This window comes from Danio rerio, chromosome 21, assembly GCF_049306965.1.
Source record: "Danio rerio strain Tuebingen ecotype United States chromosome 21, GRCz12tu, whole genome shotgun sequence".
Lineage (NCBI taxonomy): Eukaryota > Metazoa > Chordata > Actinopteri > Cypriniformes > Danionidae > Danio > Danio rerio.
Genome location: NC_133196.1, coordinates 20,487,501 through 20,505,277, shown reverse-complemented (window position 1 = coordinate 20,505,277; position 17,777 = coordinate 20,487,501). Strand labels below are relative to the sequence as shown.

At 34.5% G+C, this 17,777-nt stretch overlaps 1 long non-coding RNA gene across 2 annotated transcripts in view; it reads right to left on the bottom strand.

The window, feature by feature from the left end:
- Positions 1–17,777, bottom strand: part of LOC141379847 (uncharacterized) — a 118,614-nt gene that overhangs the window by 57,353 nt on the left and 43,484 nt on the right. Inside the window, exon 3 of one of the 2 annotated variants that reach the window (XR_012396723.1) lies at positions 1,207–3,335. The exons of the other annotated variant lie outside the window; for it this stretch is intronic. This is a non-coding gene — a long non-coding RNA (uncharacterized lncRNA). Of the gene's footprint in view, positions 1–1,206; positions 3,336–17,777 lie in introns of those variants that run through there. 2 annotated transcript variants of the gene reach the window in all.

The following is a 17,777-nucleotide window of genomic DNA, read 5'->3' as shown; positions in this document are numbered from 1 at the left end:
AAGTCACAGAATATGCTTTTGTTGGTTTTGAATATGCGTGAAAAATTTAGTGGCAGAAAATACGCATTAGTTTTAGCTAACTGATAGCTAATTAGTTAATCTGGTAAGGGTGTGTTTATGTGATAACTCGTTTTCAAGGTATACCGCGGTTTGGAAAAGTCAAGGTTTTAAAACTGGAAAAATTTCTGTACTACCGTACCTGGTATGTATACGATTTTTTTATTTACATTATTTAGGACAACAGTATCTACAGCAGAAAAAATACCCAAAGATGCAGTTTTAAATTGTAAAGAAACCTGTGTTTTTGAACCTAAAGAAGACAGCAGAAGTCTATGACTTAATGAAGTCAATGAATTATTTAGCCTGACATGTTTACTGTTTCACAATATTATAAATCGTTCAAAAAATAAAATATATTGTTTTTAAAGAGGAAAATAGATTCTGCTTTTTACTCAGACATGTAATAAAAATATATTTTAGAGCAGTAATCAAAATACCGTGAAATCGTGATATTTTTTCCAAGGTTATCTAACTGCCAGAATCGTATACAGGCTGGCCTACCCGGAATCTGCGCGCACAGAAATCCGCAGATTTTCTGCAGATTTTTAGCCCATCATTAATTCTGTTTATTTACTTGAGTAAATGTGTGTAATATCTATATTTATTCAGTTTTTTTTTTATTAATTTCAGTAATATTATTGACTAATGTGAAAATGTTCATCTGATTTATGTACAATGCAATATGTGCAGTAATATTTTAGATTTATATTGTTTTATTATATGTCTTTTACAAGATATATTTACCAAATAAAGTTAATCTAATTGGATTCGCATTTTTAACATTAAGTAAATGTTAAAAATATATTATTTTTTATTTCATATATTAAGGTTTTAGTTATGAGACTCCCAAAATAATTCAGCAGAAATCTGCAGACTTTTACCAAAATTCTCAGCAGAAATAGCAGAAAATGTCCGCAGATTCCATCTGGCCCTACCCATGCCTAATGACAACAATGTAATAAAAAAGTTTTTTTCCCAACATGTTTCTGATACAGATGAAAATGTTCTCAAAATGATCCTCCTACACAGAATAGTAAAGATTTCAAAAACTTGTACTTGCTTCTTTATTATTATTGTTTTTTGTCCCTCAACAGACGTTTTGGTGTTGTCGTGCAAATAAACTGCCAAAAAGTAAAAGAACTCTAATCAAGTTAAGCTGGCATTTTTATTTTTCTAGTCTTAATAAAACAATAAAATCTGATAAAATGTTCATGTGTTCTACATAAAAATAAACAAAAAATTTCCCTTAAAAATATGATTAGATGATATACAGTAGAGCTGTACAATTAATCAAAAACGAATCACGATCACATTTTGAAACGTTGCTATTAGCTAAATCACAAAAGGCAGTGATATGGAGTATGTATATATATATATATATGTACTTAAATACCCCCACCCAGAGCAAATGCGTGACTGCCGTCTGTGTGTGATAGTCTTACTAGACAATTGAGTGAGCACACTTTCATTCTGCCCAATTAGAACTTTTCAGTCTGCCTCTTATCAGCCATGTTAGTTTGCTGAGGGTTCTGTATTTTTATTATTATTATTTTTTGTTTGTTTAATAAGCTACATCATCTCTCTAATTTTAGTTCAACTTTTTTATAGAATGATAAGGTAATTTTATGTGGTCTAGAGAAAAGTGAGTTTAATTTCTGCATATTTAAAAACAAATTTGAATAAATATTGGGGTAAGAAATAGCTTTTCAGTTTCTTTTTTTAACTAACACACAGCATTTTAGCAGTAGGAATCTATATTATTATTACAATATTATTAAGCTGAATCTTGACTACAAAATTAAATCAAAAACCAAATCACAATCGCAATATCTGTCAAAAAAAAAATGCAAATAGATAATTTTCCCCAAATCGCACAGCCTTTATATACAGTAGCAAACTTAATAAAAATGTTTATGAATTTTGTATGAAAGTGTATATAAATGAAAGTTCACTGTAAAGAACTTTATTTAAAATTCTAAGTTGAACTTCGAAGTTTGTTTCAACAAAAAATACTGACTGAAAAAAAATAAAGCAGAAAAACTTTTACAGATTTAATGTTACTTGCCACATGCCATTTCTCTATGCTTTTTTAGTGTAACATGCACAACTGAATATGTAATATGAAGTAATACTGATATGGTGCAATCAGTGGAAGCGTTTTCTTTTTATTCATAACAAACTCAACTTAACTGAAGCAACTTGCTCATTTTACTGCATTTTTATTGTGCCACGGGACACCTGCGGGGGCAGACAGCCAAGTCGGTGGGATGGTTGAGGGGATTTGGGGGCGGAATTCTCCTTAGCTAAGGAACACTGAGCTCTTTTTTCCCCATGACTCCCATCTGTTGAGTGGTCATTGTCCATAAAGTGTTACAGCTGCAAAGGACCAGTCCTACATTGGCCTCTGAAAAGGCATTTTAACATATTCAAAACCTCCACAAGCCATTATGCCAGTACTGTTACCAAGCCCTGATTTATTCATTGACTTTGCCTCAAAACCAGGCATTTGCACCCGGTTTAAAAACTTCACCCCCTATCCCTCCGACAGATTGGCTCCTCCTCTGGCCACAGCATTTTCTCATATAAGAGAGTCCTTAATGCAGGTAGAAATGACATATGTTTTCTCTCTGCCGCCCAGTTATTCTGTGATCACATCCTGCTTGGGAATTGTTCATCCGTTCACTCGGCTTTTGTGGCCGATTTCATGCCATGTACGAGCCTGTGTTCTTGTCCTTCATGAAGCTGTCAGCCAAATAAAAGTGTCCTGACTGGGGTCGTGCCACAAGTGGTGGGAATGGGACATCAGCACAGCTTCTTGGAGGAAGCCCACCCACAGTTCTTTGCTCCGCGGGGCTTTAATTTGACTTCGATTTTTATTATGCAGGCCCCCTGAGGAGAGAACACTTTTACAAGGCTCCGTAAAGCCCTTTTTAATAATGGCCTGAAGGGGCGAAGAATGGGCCCGCCACTGCTGTTTGACCACTCATGGCATGCTCCAATAAAGTGTGCTATTCATCCCGGCTCCCTTTCACTGAGTCACTATGGGGGGAATTTAGGCTGGGTGCTTATGTATGGAGTACCAAGGAAAGCCGGTGAAATAGATTTAATGGATCTCTACGATTCATGCACACATAGACTGAAGGTGGCCTTTCTCTCTTCACTTCCTTTGCCTCCCAGTTCTGTGCTTTTGTGCAGGGCTAAGGGGTGGTGAAGCTTATAGGCCAAACAAGAGTCTCATTTCAAACGAATTGCAAGTGACCGACAGGAGATGAACACTGTGAAAATATACATCAAAGATTGAGTGAGAAAACTGCTTCAGTCTGTAACGTTTTCTGTTCTGTTTTGCATTTCAGCTAAAGCAAAAATTTTGAGAGGATGAAAGTAATTTTAATACATTGGAAGTAGTAGTATTAAAAATAGGGCCGCACAACATTGGAAAAATATGATATACCGATATATTACTTGTCTGCGATAAATATTGTGATATGAATACAGTTTCACATGATGTTTTGAATAGCACTACTTGATGGTTTTCTGATGAGTCTAATAGTATTCAGCCTAAAAAAATACTTTTTTTTACTTTGCTTTGTTTTGTTTTCAGTCAAAATATACATATATATATATATATATATATATATATATATATATATATATATATATATATATATATATATATATATATATATATATATATATATATATATATATATAAATCTTAGAGCACGTACAAATATTGTTTTGTTTCACCTTCAAAAGAAATAAGTCAAAATTATAAGCAATTCTGTGACACAAACATTATGATTTGCAGTAGGGTAAGTGAACTGATCATGTTTTCACTTTAAAATGTATATATTTGGGCAAGAAACAAGACAAAAATATATATATTTTTGCATAAATTGTATAGATTTAACATTATTCAACAAATTCAACATTGCATATCTTACGATGTGACTATTGCAGATGTGCACATTGCGATATTAATGCTGTGCAGCCCTAATTAGAAAGTTTTGGAGGCATGTGAGCAACTGCATTTTTGTTATTTGTATTAGTTTTGAACAATGTCTATATAGTTTTTTGTCTATATATGAAATGTTTTAATTAAATAAGTTTGGTAAAGTTTAAGTTAAATGAAAATGTTGAAATAAAATTTTTATGAAAATAAAATCTAAAATGCAATATTAAAAGTATATATATTTTCATTCTATGCAGCGGATGCCCTTCCAGCCAAAACCCAGTACTGGGAAACACCCATACGCTCTCCAATTCACACACACATTCATACACTATAGCCAATTTAGTTCATTCAATTCACTTATAGCGCATGTCTTTGGACAATGTGGTAAACCGGAGCACTCGGAGGAAACCCATGCGAGCACTGGGAGTAGGGCTACACAATAATGGAGAAATTTGACTTTGCGATACATATAATGTAATATATTGATTGACATATAATTTCACCAGATGACTTAAAACTTTTTGCTAAGACTTCAGATTGATTTGAATAATTTTATAGAGAAGTGAAATAAGGTATTTTTTGTAATGTATTGCATACATATAATAAATTAAGTCCAGTCATAAATTAACAAGGGAGCAAGTAGTAAAGTAAAATAAACTGTGATTTTTGGTTTTCTGTGGAGAGTCTAACAGTATTTGGTTACAGAAATTGAATAATCAAATGTAAATTAACAATACATAGTATTCATTATATAAATTGTTCAATGAGATTAATATTTATTAAACTTCTTTACGCTTTTTTTAAAATGCTTACATAGTCACATGCCTTAAAAACACAAGCACATGACTTTCACATGAACATTCCCTCAATTATGCTTAAACTATGCAGAGTCTCCACAAATTTCCTGTGTTTTGACCTGTGGTTTCTGGTCAACTATAATCCCAACTCAACATTGTATATCTTGCGATGCGATATTGTGAGCACACACATTGGGATATCGATGCTCAAACGATATATTGTGTAGCCCTAATGGGGAGAGCATGCAAACTCCACATAGAAATGCCAACTGGCCCAGCCGGAGCTTGAACCGGCTATTTTCTTGCTTTGAGGCAAAAGTGCTGGGCCATGGTGCTGCCATTAATATTTTAATAAAAAATTTTAAACAATGAATTACAATTAGATTAAATAATAGATTCAAATCACTGTTTTAAATGCTGCCAGTATATAGGCACCACAACTCGGTTCGAACCTGGGCTCAGTTGGCGTTTCTGTGTGGAGTGGCGTGGGTTTCCTCCGGGTGCTCCGGTTTCCCCCATAGTCCAAAGATGCGGTACAGGTGAATTGGGTAGGCTAAATTGTCCGTAGTGTATGAGTGTGTGTTTGTGTGTGTGTGTGTGTGTGTGTGTGTATCCTGTAAGGGCATCCGCTGTATAAAACATGCTGAATAAGTTGGCGGTTCATTCCGCTGTGACCGACAAGAAAATGAATGAATGAATGAAATTAGTTTCAAACTTGCATAAACAAATGTAGATTTTAACCTCTAATCTACATATTTTCATTTCTGAAAATTTTACCGAACACTGCATAATTGTTAACCATTTTCACTATATTCCAGTCAACACGCTGAAAATTAAGTGACTTTTCCTGTGGCATATCAAAAGCCACTTATGCATCATCAAGCCAGTCTAATGCCTCTTTGATTGTGGCCCGCATTGGATTTTAAATAATGACAAATGACGCACTTTTACAAACTGCCTGAGGAGCGTTTTTCGAGCAGCAAGCCCAACTTAATGCCACGAGGTGTTAACGGATTGATTCTCCTAATCTGTTCAGCTACACCGCTTGTCAGTGTGGGCCAGCTGAATTGTCTTAAGACAGCCTGGTGTGCTGTGTGTTAACCAATTTCACGGCCATCTGTCACGCACAGTTAAACTTTGCGCTGCCGTGTTGAGGGGAAGGGAGGAGGAGACGAGGAAGGGAAAAGCCGGCCAGAATGGATCATACAACTGGGCTGTGTTGCCGTCCTCAAGTTCATTCAGAGCGCTGCAACCAGACCACTGACTTTTCTTCCCAGCTAATTATGTGGAAACTGCAAAGACAATAAAGCATCTGGTGGTCTTTCTTCCTGGTTTCAATTTTTCTCAATATTGTGACAGGCTAATGCATTGTGTCTGACTCAGCCGTCCCAGCAGGGGATTGAGTGAAAGGCAGGGTCAGGAGAGAGCAAATAGATGAATTTATAACTTTGCCTTTTCACATTAAAGTAGCGAGATTGTTTCACTGAGACCCGGGTCCGCCCCCTCTCGCTGTCCCTCCACAGAGACCGAGACTCGCTCTGAAAACATGTTTTGTCTGTGCCACCCAAACTGAGTCTGGCCTTCCCCTTTCTGAGGGGCCTGGGTCACCGCTGTTGGCCAGCCTCCCCTATTCCTGCAAAACGTCCTAACACAGAGTGGCTGAAAAGAGAAGAGAGCCGCTTCAGCCAAATCTGTGCTAAAAGAGTATGAGCCTGTGCTCTGGATTCAAAAATGAGCCACAGAATTGCATTGCGCAGAAATGTTGATGAATGATCGTTTCAGCCATTCCCAATACAATATAATGGAATTGGCATATTTTGCTGTAAAATATTTGTAAGCAACAGCTACACCCTAGATGACCCAATGCCCAGGGTGTAGAAAGCATTGTAGTCCATAATGGAAGCATTCTTGTGCTCTACATTGGCCTATGTGATGGGGAAAAGTGATGTTTTCAATAGTTTCTGTCAATGACAAATAAGTTACAGAAGAATAACATGACAAATAATATTAGTATGGTGAACAGGGTGCAATATTAAGGATGATTGACAATTAGGTGAATTTTAAGACTGATTATTGAAATATAACTACATCTAAAAATGATCACACTTGAATTTAAGTTACATTGCATCTACATGCCAACTGATTCTCATTAAATTATAAGTAGAGTGTTTGGGGTTAGGGAAAGGGAAATTTGCTGAATATAACAAAATAGTATAATGTCAATTAAAGACCTAATAAAATGAGTTGTAGTAGCATATATTAATACATATTTGGACATATAGTTCAAAATTTGAGTTGTTTTTTGAAAACTATTTTTTAAGATTTGTAAAATTAGAAATAATTCAACAATTTCAGATCAGCATATCAGAATGATTTGATGCATCGTGTGCACCAAAGACTATAACAAACAAGTTACAAAAGAATCACATGGCAAATTATAATATTATTGTGTATAGGGAACACAATTAAGGATGATTGACAATAAGGAGAATTTAAAGTCTGATTATTAAAATATTACAACATCTAATAATTCCTAATGTCCATGCATTTTTATCCCTTTCAAACATTTTGGGGATTTATTTTTTGGTGTTTGTGATGTTACCGCTGCAGGAAATTGTAGCAGTAATGTATATGAATACATATTTAGATATTTAATCTAATAAATATAGTTTAAATTTGAGTAGATTTTTGGAAACTAATTTAAAGATTTGCTCATTTTATATATTTGTATAAAATAAATGAGAATGAGAAATATTTTTTATAAAAATGTCATGTTTCTATTTCAGTAAGAAACAGTGTACAAATATTGCTCCAATTTTTAATGCTCTGACTGATGACCAATAAACAGCTTAAATATATAAAATTATTTACTTTATGATCACATATATTAGGTAATTTTTTTCTTTTTAAAAATATTGCCTCAAAATTATAAACAACTGTTTCTAACATTAATAATAATAAGAAACACCTTTTGAGTACCAAATCAGCATATCAGAATGATTTGATGCACTGTAAAACCCAATAATTTAGGGTAACTCAACCCATTTGAAGAAACACATTGCAACAAACCCATACTCATAACCTTCAACACTGAGTTCAAAACTCTTTTCAAATGAGTAGAATTAACTTTTTGTAAATTTTGAGTTAACCACACACACACTTTATTTGATAAAGTTGACCGTTGGGTTTTACATTGTGAACGGTGTGCACCAAAGACTACAGAAATTGCAGCAGAAAATTCAGCTTTGCCGTCTCAGAAATGAATTTTTAAATATAGTAAAAAAGAAAACTTTTACTTGAAATTTTAATAATATTTTTCAATATTGCTATTTGATATGTATTCAAATAATTGCAGTTTCATGAGTATAAATCAGGGATGTCAAACTCAATTTCTGGAGGGCCACTACCCCGCAGTTAAGTTCCAATCCTGCTCCAACACACTTACCTGTAGGTTTCAAACAAGCCTGAAGGACTCAATTAGTTTGATCAGGTGTGTTTAATTAAGGTTGGAGCTAAACTGTGCAGGGCTGCGGACTGCCAGAAATTAAGTTTGACATCCCTGGTATAAACCATACCATTACCATCCCAAACCTAAAACACAGAACATCTCAAGCCTAAAACCTTTAAATAGTGTCAGACTTTTGTGTGCGTGGCAGAAAGAGCCATATTGTGATGCCCTGGAGACAATTCAAAAAGTATCAGATTGCATTCAGAAAGTACGCCAATGACTAGAAGTGACTCTCAACACTGACAAACAGTATTAAACAACAATGATTTGAATTCGTTACAATGCAAGCCCAGAGATTTGACAGCAATCGCTGTTTGCCAAAAAGCTCATTGGAGGCTCAGCAAGCATAGACACCCAATAGCAGGAGGACACCCTTTTGGTTTTGAGTTTGTTCCTCCCCTGCACACCCGATCTTCCTCAAGTCACTGCTGATCTTCAAGAACCCTCCATTCCCCCTCTTTTCCCCCTTAATTAAATGTGCACTTCATTAATGTAAATTGAGGGGCTTTAATGCCCTTGTTGAAATTCTGAAGAAAGTGCTGTGGCCTCGCGAAATGCTCAGGCATCATTGCAAATTAGATTAGGGACCAAGAAAGGCAGTAAAATTAGAATGATAATGGTTGATATGGCTGCCTGACAGGCATGACTATTCAAGGATCAATGGGACGTAGAAAGCCTAGCGAAAGCCCACTCTCAAAGGCTTGGACCCACGTCAGCCTACAGATGTGCCTTTTGGAAGCACTTTAAATTAGTTTAATTTGGTAAATGGTAGGGATTTAGAAGCTCTTAGCCTGCCTATAACAAGACAGGAATACATTGAAATGTTTTGCTATTCTTTGATTAGCATAAAATAGGATTGACGGTGATTTGCATTCCCAACAAGTCTACTTTTTTTTGTTCATTTCCTTTTTTTCTTTATTTAAACTATAGCATTTCCATCCATTTCTCATGCTTGGACTTTCGAATGAACCCTTTTCCCAAGCTGCTTTTCATTCTGCTTAATCCTGTTAAGAACGGGAATGGGGGTTGATTTTATTCAAACTAATCTCATCAAACACACCAATTACAAGGTAATTTTGATTAAAAACCAATGGCTGGAAAGGGCTAAGGACGTTTCCTTCCAACTTAAGATTCATTGCTGTTTTTGTTCAAGAGATCTCAGCCCATCCCTGTCAAAAGCTGCTAAAGCATTACGTCCAACCTGAAGTTCATGGTTTAGACATATAAACAGTGGCACAAAACCACTAACACGTCTGAAAACAAACTGTCACTGATTCAATGAGGAAGGGAAAAAAAGAAACTGGAAGCTGGCCATGCTGGGCTGCTGCTTTTAATTTGACCCCAATCCTTTTCCATAATCTGACATCGGTGACTTACTTTGTTTACTCTCTCGGTAAACAGCAGCAGAAGCAGCAGCAGCAGCACCATGGTGGTGCACTGTTGAAAAGAGTGAAGCCATGCTCTAGCTGAGGGGGGCTGCTTTAGAGGAAGTGACTTTTACTAGTTTGGTCTTTAGCCACTTAGGAAATGCAAAGAGAGGGATTACACAGAGATCGGCTCCTTTGTTAGGCGTGGAGTCGCCGCTATTCTTCACAAGAAGTCAAATTCATGCAAAACGCATGGGATGATTAACATCCCAGTAAAATGTGGTAAATGAACAACCTTTAAACAGTTGTTTTGATTGCATTTTGTATTTTGATATTGACTGTAACAGGACGCTGGATATGTATTTAATAAAAGTTCTGACAACTGATAATAAACTGGATGTCATGCAAGTTAAAATGTTAATTAAAATACTTCACATTATTAAAAATGATATATTCTCATAAAAAGTTAATTGCTGCTGAAAATTACGTTTTTCCCTCACAGAAATAGGTTACATTTTTAAACATATTAAAATAGAAAACAGCAATTTTAAATTATTATTGTTTCTAATGTATTGTCATTTAAATAAAAGCCATTTTTAATGACAATTCCTATTCTTAAAAAAATAATGATTTCAAAGATTTTTACTTTAATATTTATACATTTTTACATGCAACTCTGTGATACTTTCATTCAAAATAATAACTGGAATATTAACGGTGGTCAGCATTTATGAGTACAACCCCCACAAATCTCTCATTTGATTTAAGATTTTTTGTAGAATGCTGTATACAATATTATATTTTTGCATAGACATTAGTTTAATCAGTACTGAAGCCAAATCTGGAGCTTGTCTAACAAAAATAACTTACAATAATGGTTCAAAAACTAGCAGTCCAAATGTATATGTTGGGGAAAAATATTAAATAAAATTTTCAAAAATAGCAAAAATCAAGAGAAGCAAAAAAATATATAATTTTGTTGAAATCTTGTAGTTTGTATTTTTGCACTGTTTTGCTTGAATTTAAATGGATTATCTTTCCATCTCTAAAGATGGTTCTGTGACTAAAATATTATTTTAGAACACTGTAAAACCCAACAGTCAACTTTATCAAATGAAATGAGTGTAGTTAACTTAAAATTTACTGAAAGTTAATTTCAAAAGTATTGAAAGTAACAAGTTAATTAAATATCTCATTACTTCAATTTAAATGGAGCAAGTTCCCAGTACTTGAAAATATATTTTTTTACTCAAATGGTTTGTGACAATCGGTTTTCTCCAACGTTCTCCAAAGTTGCCTTAACTTATTGGGTTTTATAGTTCTCAGTTGGTTTGAGTTCTCTTCTCTTTATTGGGTTCTGTGCTCAAATTGCTTAATTTTAAAAATAAAATGTCTAAATATTGGTAATCTTCACTTTGTGTAACAAATTTATGCAATAAAAATTAAACATCTTCTGACCATAAAATATTCTGACATATATTTAAAATAATAAGTATTACATCTTATTAAGTTTGAGTTATTAAAAGATTTTTTTAAAAATGTATGAAAATAATGGTAAAAATGTATGCTTAAAAATATTAAATATTTATATATATTTTCACATTTTGACATAATATATACAAAAAATACAGAGCAAGACATTAATTTTACTTAGCATATAGACAATGTTCACAATGTTAAGCATAGGGTATTTATGTTTATTTATGTTATTAAATAATTCAAGCTCTGTTAAAGTCGTAGGCCTTTATTAGACAAACTCTGAATTAGATTTATTAACGCAGACCTTTTATAGACGAATTTACATCATCTTTGGCAAACCAACTGAATCCTCTGTAAAGCAGGAAGCAACAAATACCCTGACTATCCCATTAATATTCCCAGTGTTGTCCCACAGAGGGAGGTCTTTATGAACAAAGCAAGCTCATTCAACGGCCAGCAGGTCACTAAACTAGATACACATCCACGGGCTATAGAAAGTCCGCAAGCAAAGCAGCTCACAATCAGGACTGGATAAAAACAGGTGCCAAACCACCTGAAGGAAACCCAAAATACCAAATAAACATGTTAATGCCACTGGTCAATTTCTGAATGAGCTATGGTTAACTTAATCCTATAAACCACCACAGAACAAAATGTAAACAGCCGCTTACTTCACCACCATGACAGTTCTTTTTCCTCCAGAGTCCTGCCAAAACTCCAGTTCGCACCAAAATAAAAAGGCGTCGTCCTCACATGAACATACAAATAAAAAACAATAAAATAACAAGTTTAATTTAACATCTTAACAAAAAAATGGGTATTTTATTATATATAAATTTTTTTTTTTTAATTACAAACTGCTCAAAATAGCACATGGCCTTTTTCGTTTCGTTTTGTTATCGATTCTTGATTAATTCTACTGAATCGACTCATTCAAACAGTCCATTTAAAGGGACAGGTTCACCATTAGGGTCTTCTTTTGTAAGCAAATAATGCATGATTTCAGCTCAGATATTTTAAAAAGCGCTGATTAGGTTATAAAAAAACTAATATATAAGATATTTATTCTACTTATTAAATTATGTAAAAAGGATAATAGTAAGGGTATTATATTCATAATTATTAACAAAATCTTGTTAACAAACAGGTAAAATGATAGTAATATGATCGTTATTTTGAAGCTAATAAAGTAATAAGTATAAATATTTAAAATGAGAATGAATTAGCCTAGTACTTCCGGAGTAGAAAAGATTTGTATAGGTCTTTAAAATAGCTAGTTATTATAGCACTGATTGACATTTTACGGGTTTGCTTATGTAAATAAAGGTGAAAAATGTTTGCTCATAAAAATAATTAAACACATCTTCTACAATATGACAGAGAAAAACTTTTATTGTTTTGATCCTTGAAGGCTTGTCTATAACCCACATTTTAACATGCTTCTTTAAAACATATGCAGTGTACTTCCTGTTAGCTGGTAACATATTATTCTGCATCAAATAAACAAAACATATTCTGGAAATGCAATAAGCAGATCACATTAATTAAGTGAAATGATTTGATAGCCTGGCTGGTCTGAAAAGGGCAGCAGAAAGCTAATGAGGCCCCTATAGGAAGTGAAGCCCCTGTGGCCGAGTCTGTAATTAATCAGCTTCCCCTCTGATTATGGTGTCCATCAACAAGAGACAAGCTGCTGTTTGCTTCAACAGGCAGAGGCTTGGAATTGGACACACTTAAGTGGAATCTTCAATTGATGCTTCCATTGTGGAAAACACCGAACCACAGCAGGTAAAGGCAGGGTTTGTAATGAAATAATGATTCTGATAAATTTAAATGAAAAACATTAAAACATATGGATTATACACTCAAATCCTGTATATCTTAGTCACAAATGTGAAATCTTCAATTGATGCTTCCTTTGTAGAAAACACTTCTAAAGTCACAGTTTTTGTATATTGGCTTTCATAATGATATAAATAAGATAATTATAAGCAAATATCAATATATTTGAAGCAAAAAAAGCTTTCAGATTACCCATATAATTATTCTTTTATTACATCTTGGTCTTCCCCGCCCCCCTTTAAGACTCTGTTCAGCAAGGATGCATGTCCTCCATGAGCCTGGATCAATGTTAAAAAGTGGAATTAGTCATTCTAAATCATGCAGCAGTGGTCGAAGGGATGGCCTCCGAAAATCATTAGACAATCATGTATTCCTATTGATTTATTCAAAGTACCTGGACTGAAAGCAGATTAAACAGCAAGTAAAAGGAAGCTAATGCTGATTAAATGGCAGTGGGATGGGAGGTCCTTGGGGTATGTTTTCGTCCTAATCAGTGGGAAACAATACTGCTGCAATCACTGGTCCAAACAGGTCTATTAAGGGCCCTTTACTTGACATATTTATGTATTTCAAATACCGGAGAGCACATTAAATTGAGTTTAGTCACAGCACTTTTGCATCTAGTCGTAAGCATCTGACATCCAGAAGACAATGTTGATGATCCCACTGCTGGCTATTCAAAGGATATTTGTCAGAATCACTATGTAATGCATTTTTGGGGGAACAAATGCAGTGTGTTTTTCTGGCATCGGAAAAGATAAGAATTCAGAGTGCAAGACATGTTAATACATTTTCATCACAGTTATAGAAGTTTAAAGTTTAGAAAGTTTTAACATCAAGCACCAGCTACTATATAAAATGTCTGCTAAATGCATAAATGTAAATGTAGTCAAATTTTCAGGAAGATATAAATGGACATGAATATGGATTTGATATGAGTATGTGTAACCCCGCCGGTCCTACACCACCCGACCTTCTTCAAGCTGGGATCGAACCGGCGACCTTCCACATGGTTACTCTAACAAGGAGACTAAAGACCATGGCCTCTAGTGCCTGTCGCTAGAGCACCTTTAGAGGTCAGAGGAGTGAGGTTTACCAGCACAGCACTTCATTAGCTGGCCTCCGTTACACTTACCCCCCTAAACTTCACTCTCATCCGGGTCACGGCACCAATGTAACGATTGTTGACCTCTGCATTGTTTTTCGCAATTTTCACCAACTTGAAGCAATGATACTTTTCAAAAGTGGTTCACAGTCACAGTTTATCTTTATTCTGAGAAACAAATCAAATCACATCACATGAAAACAGGGCAATATACTGCAGACAAAATCGTAACAGCATCAGCCTTTTTCTGCTTAACTACAGTGGCTGCGCAAGGACAGAATGAAGAAAACTCCTGCATGTTTTAACCACTAGGTGACACCAAACCATCAATCATGTAAACAATCCAAGTCATTCTCTATTACCACTGTTACATATGCAAATATGATTGCACAGAAATTTGGTGGCACATTACATAAGATATTCCTATAATAGCAGTAGTTACAGTTTCAGTCCTCATTTAGCATTCCTGTAAAGGGCAGAATTTTTTAGCCATAATGTAACACTCCTACAAGTGAAGCAGTCGTATTTAAACAGCTGTGAGTCAACAGTGTCTTCTCTCTGGTATGGCTTCTGTCCTCTACACTGTTTGACCAAACCACACGTCTTTGTCTGAGCCAAACAGAGCGAGTACGGTCTTGTTTGAACATTTTCTTTCCTCCAGTTCTTTTCTTTTAACACATCTTAATATAACTTGAGGTTTTGGTGAACTCTTAAAATAATTTTTCCTAATGGACTTAAGACTTAGTTGGAGACACATGTCTATAAGATATATTAAAGGTACAATATGTAATTTATTTTTCATTACAAAATATGCTGTATATTACGCTGTCTTGTGTACATTACCTTATATTATCCCAAATGTGTGGTGGAATGTTCAAATTTAGAGTAATAAGCAATTATTGACAAAGAAAAACACTTTAATATGTTTCAAATATGTAGCAAACAGATACTTTAGATGTATTTACTATGATAAAACAGTGCTGCTGCTTCCCCTTGTGATCAAGACTTGATCAACCGGAAGTGCTGGACTGTGGAATAATAAAAGTTCTGCAGCTTCATGCTGCATCACACTTGTCTCTCATCAGCATTTGCTTTAACAGTCTGGTTTTGCTTTGATGGCATTCAGGTGTACACTGTTTTATACTACCATTATGAAAAGTTTTGAAAACTTTAGCTCATCAATTCTGCAGGAGTCTTGTAGGATGTAATGAAGATCATGATTCCACACTCAGTCACCTCATTATCAAACTATGCCCTTGTTTGTTTTGAAAATGCACCCTCTAGAGATGAAAATTTTAAAATTTAATTTGAGATGCAAATAAAAATTTACTGATAAAACAATGCTATAGGACAAAATAGCACAGTTCTATATCAAGTGTCGGTTCTGTATCAAAACAAATATTGCGCTTTGAAACCAGTTGCACAGAGCAGAAAAAAACTGCTTAAATGAACTTATAATCATTTTACAAATTGCATTTTTGTTTGCACTGTAAAACCCAACAGTCAACTTTATCAAATGAAATGAGTGTAGTTAACTCAAAATTTACTGAAAGTTATTTCTACTCATTTGAAAAGAGTTTTGAACTCAGTTTTAAGTTAATTAAAAATCTCATTACTTCAACTTTAATGGACTAAGTTCACAGTACTCTTATAGATTTGTTTTTTAACTCAAACGGTTTGTAGCTATCAGTTTCCTCAAACGGTTTGAGTTTCAATAACTCATTGGGTTTTACAGTACTCAGTTGGTTTGAGTTCTCTTTACTTTTCCTGTACTCAATTTCCTTCGTTTACTCATATGGATTAAGTTCACAGTACTCATTATGGTTAGATTTGAACTTAAATGGTTTGTTGCAATCAATTTTCTCAAATAGTTTGAGTTATCTTAACTTTAAACTGGGGTTTTACAGTGTGGAGTTATGTGGTTCATAACAATTAAACTAATTTGATTTGAATCAAGTCATGTCAGATTTATTTATATAGCATTTTTTCAGAATAAATAATTTTAACCCAGCTTGTTAGAATCAAAATAAGATCAGTTATTGGCCAAATGTACAGTCTTCATCTGGTTCAATATTAGCAGTTCCACAAAAGACATCAGTGTTGTTTTATGAGTTGAAACAACTCAGTGTTGATTTCAGTAATCTGGTTTAATACAAAATGTTAATGCTGAAGAATGTCAGCTGGCCAGAATTCTGAGAACATAATACACTCAAAAATGTTCTGCGGCTGGGACAACATAAATGAATTGTCTTTAACCTACAACTTCTTTACAGTGTGGATATCAATGGCTGTAACAGTTAAGGCTATTTAGGGCTGGCAAGCCAAACCAATGATTTATTAGTAGTCAGCAATATTTTGTAAATAAAATAATTTTATATGTATACAATGTTAAACAGGGAGGCAAATGCAGTGTTGACAGAACCAGGCTAATATGATGATACCTTCTTGTAAAAGTATTCTTGAACCAGTTTTTTAGGCCTACAGGGCATACACCCATTAATTCATAATCATAATTACAAAAATCTAGCCTTGGGATCATGAAATAGATTTTCTAGATATAACACTGACACATTTTTAAAATGAAAAATTAAATTTTTCAACGGACAAACTAGCCGCAAATAACTCACCCAGTTAGCTAATGTCATAATTTCAATTTGATGCCCAATGCAAATGATAACTATTAACTACCAATAACAATTATATTAGCTTCCAACCATTTGAAGTGCATACAGCATTTTTAAATCTAAGATTGACGACTGATAATAACATTGACAGCCTTTTTAAAATTCCATTGGAATTATTCATGTGCCAGTACATTTATAGTTAATGCTATTATATATTATATTTGGAACATAGCTGTAGTAGTTGTCCTAAAGCATACTTTCAGACATGCACTTCAGCAGTGATACCAGTTTAAACTATTTAATCTGAGAAGTCATTTGTCTGCTTTTTTCCACCAAACAGATCGCCTCAGTCAAGTCGACCATGACAAAACCAGAACAAAGCAAAAAGTCAATTCAGCTTGAATGAAACCTGCGGTAACAAAGAAGAATCATGTCATTTTGAGAGAAAGGGTCTGTATATGGAGAGTCTCTAGCAGGATTTGATATAGCATGGTTATGCCTGAAATCGACTCTGAAGCACAGCCTGCTTGTGTCAGCCATCGCACAAAGATCAATACTTGTTCAGTACAAACATACAAAATAAAAGCCTGTTCATAGGCTGGCTTCTCTGGTGCCTTGAGGATCTACATTGACAGCCAAATGGAGGACTGGGTGGGCTCCACAAGGAGGGTAATCAATGAGGCAAAGGGTGGAGATCTACTGATTTACTCCTTCTGTGGGTTGATTAGACTTTGGGGACATTTGAAGCAAGCAGAAATCACTATAGCAGAATGCGTAATCCATATCAACATCAGCTCCGGAAAGATTTGGATGTGATTCGACTGGTGCATGTGCATAAATCACCAGGCATGCAAGCTGAAGGAATTCACTCTGGGCTGTTTGTAAATGAAGCTGAATTAAGAGGGAACGTCTGGTAGGTGTGCAAGCCATTGTCTGTACATTTAATAATGCAGTTTGACATTTGCATAAAACACATAATAATTCATATTTATTAGGCGTTATTATGCACAAAAAAGTTTAATTTTATAAGAATTTTTGTT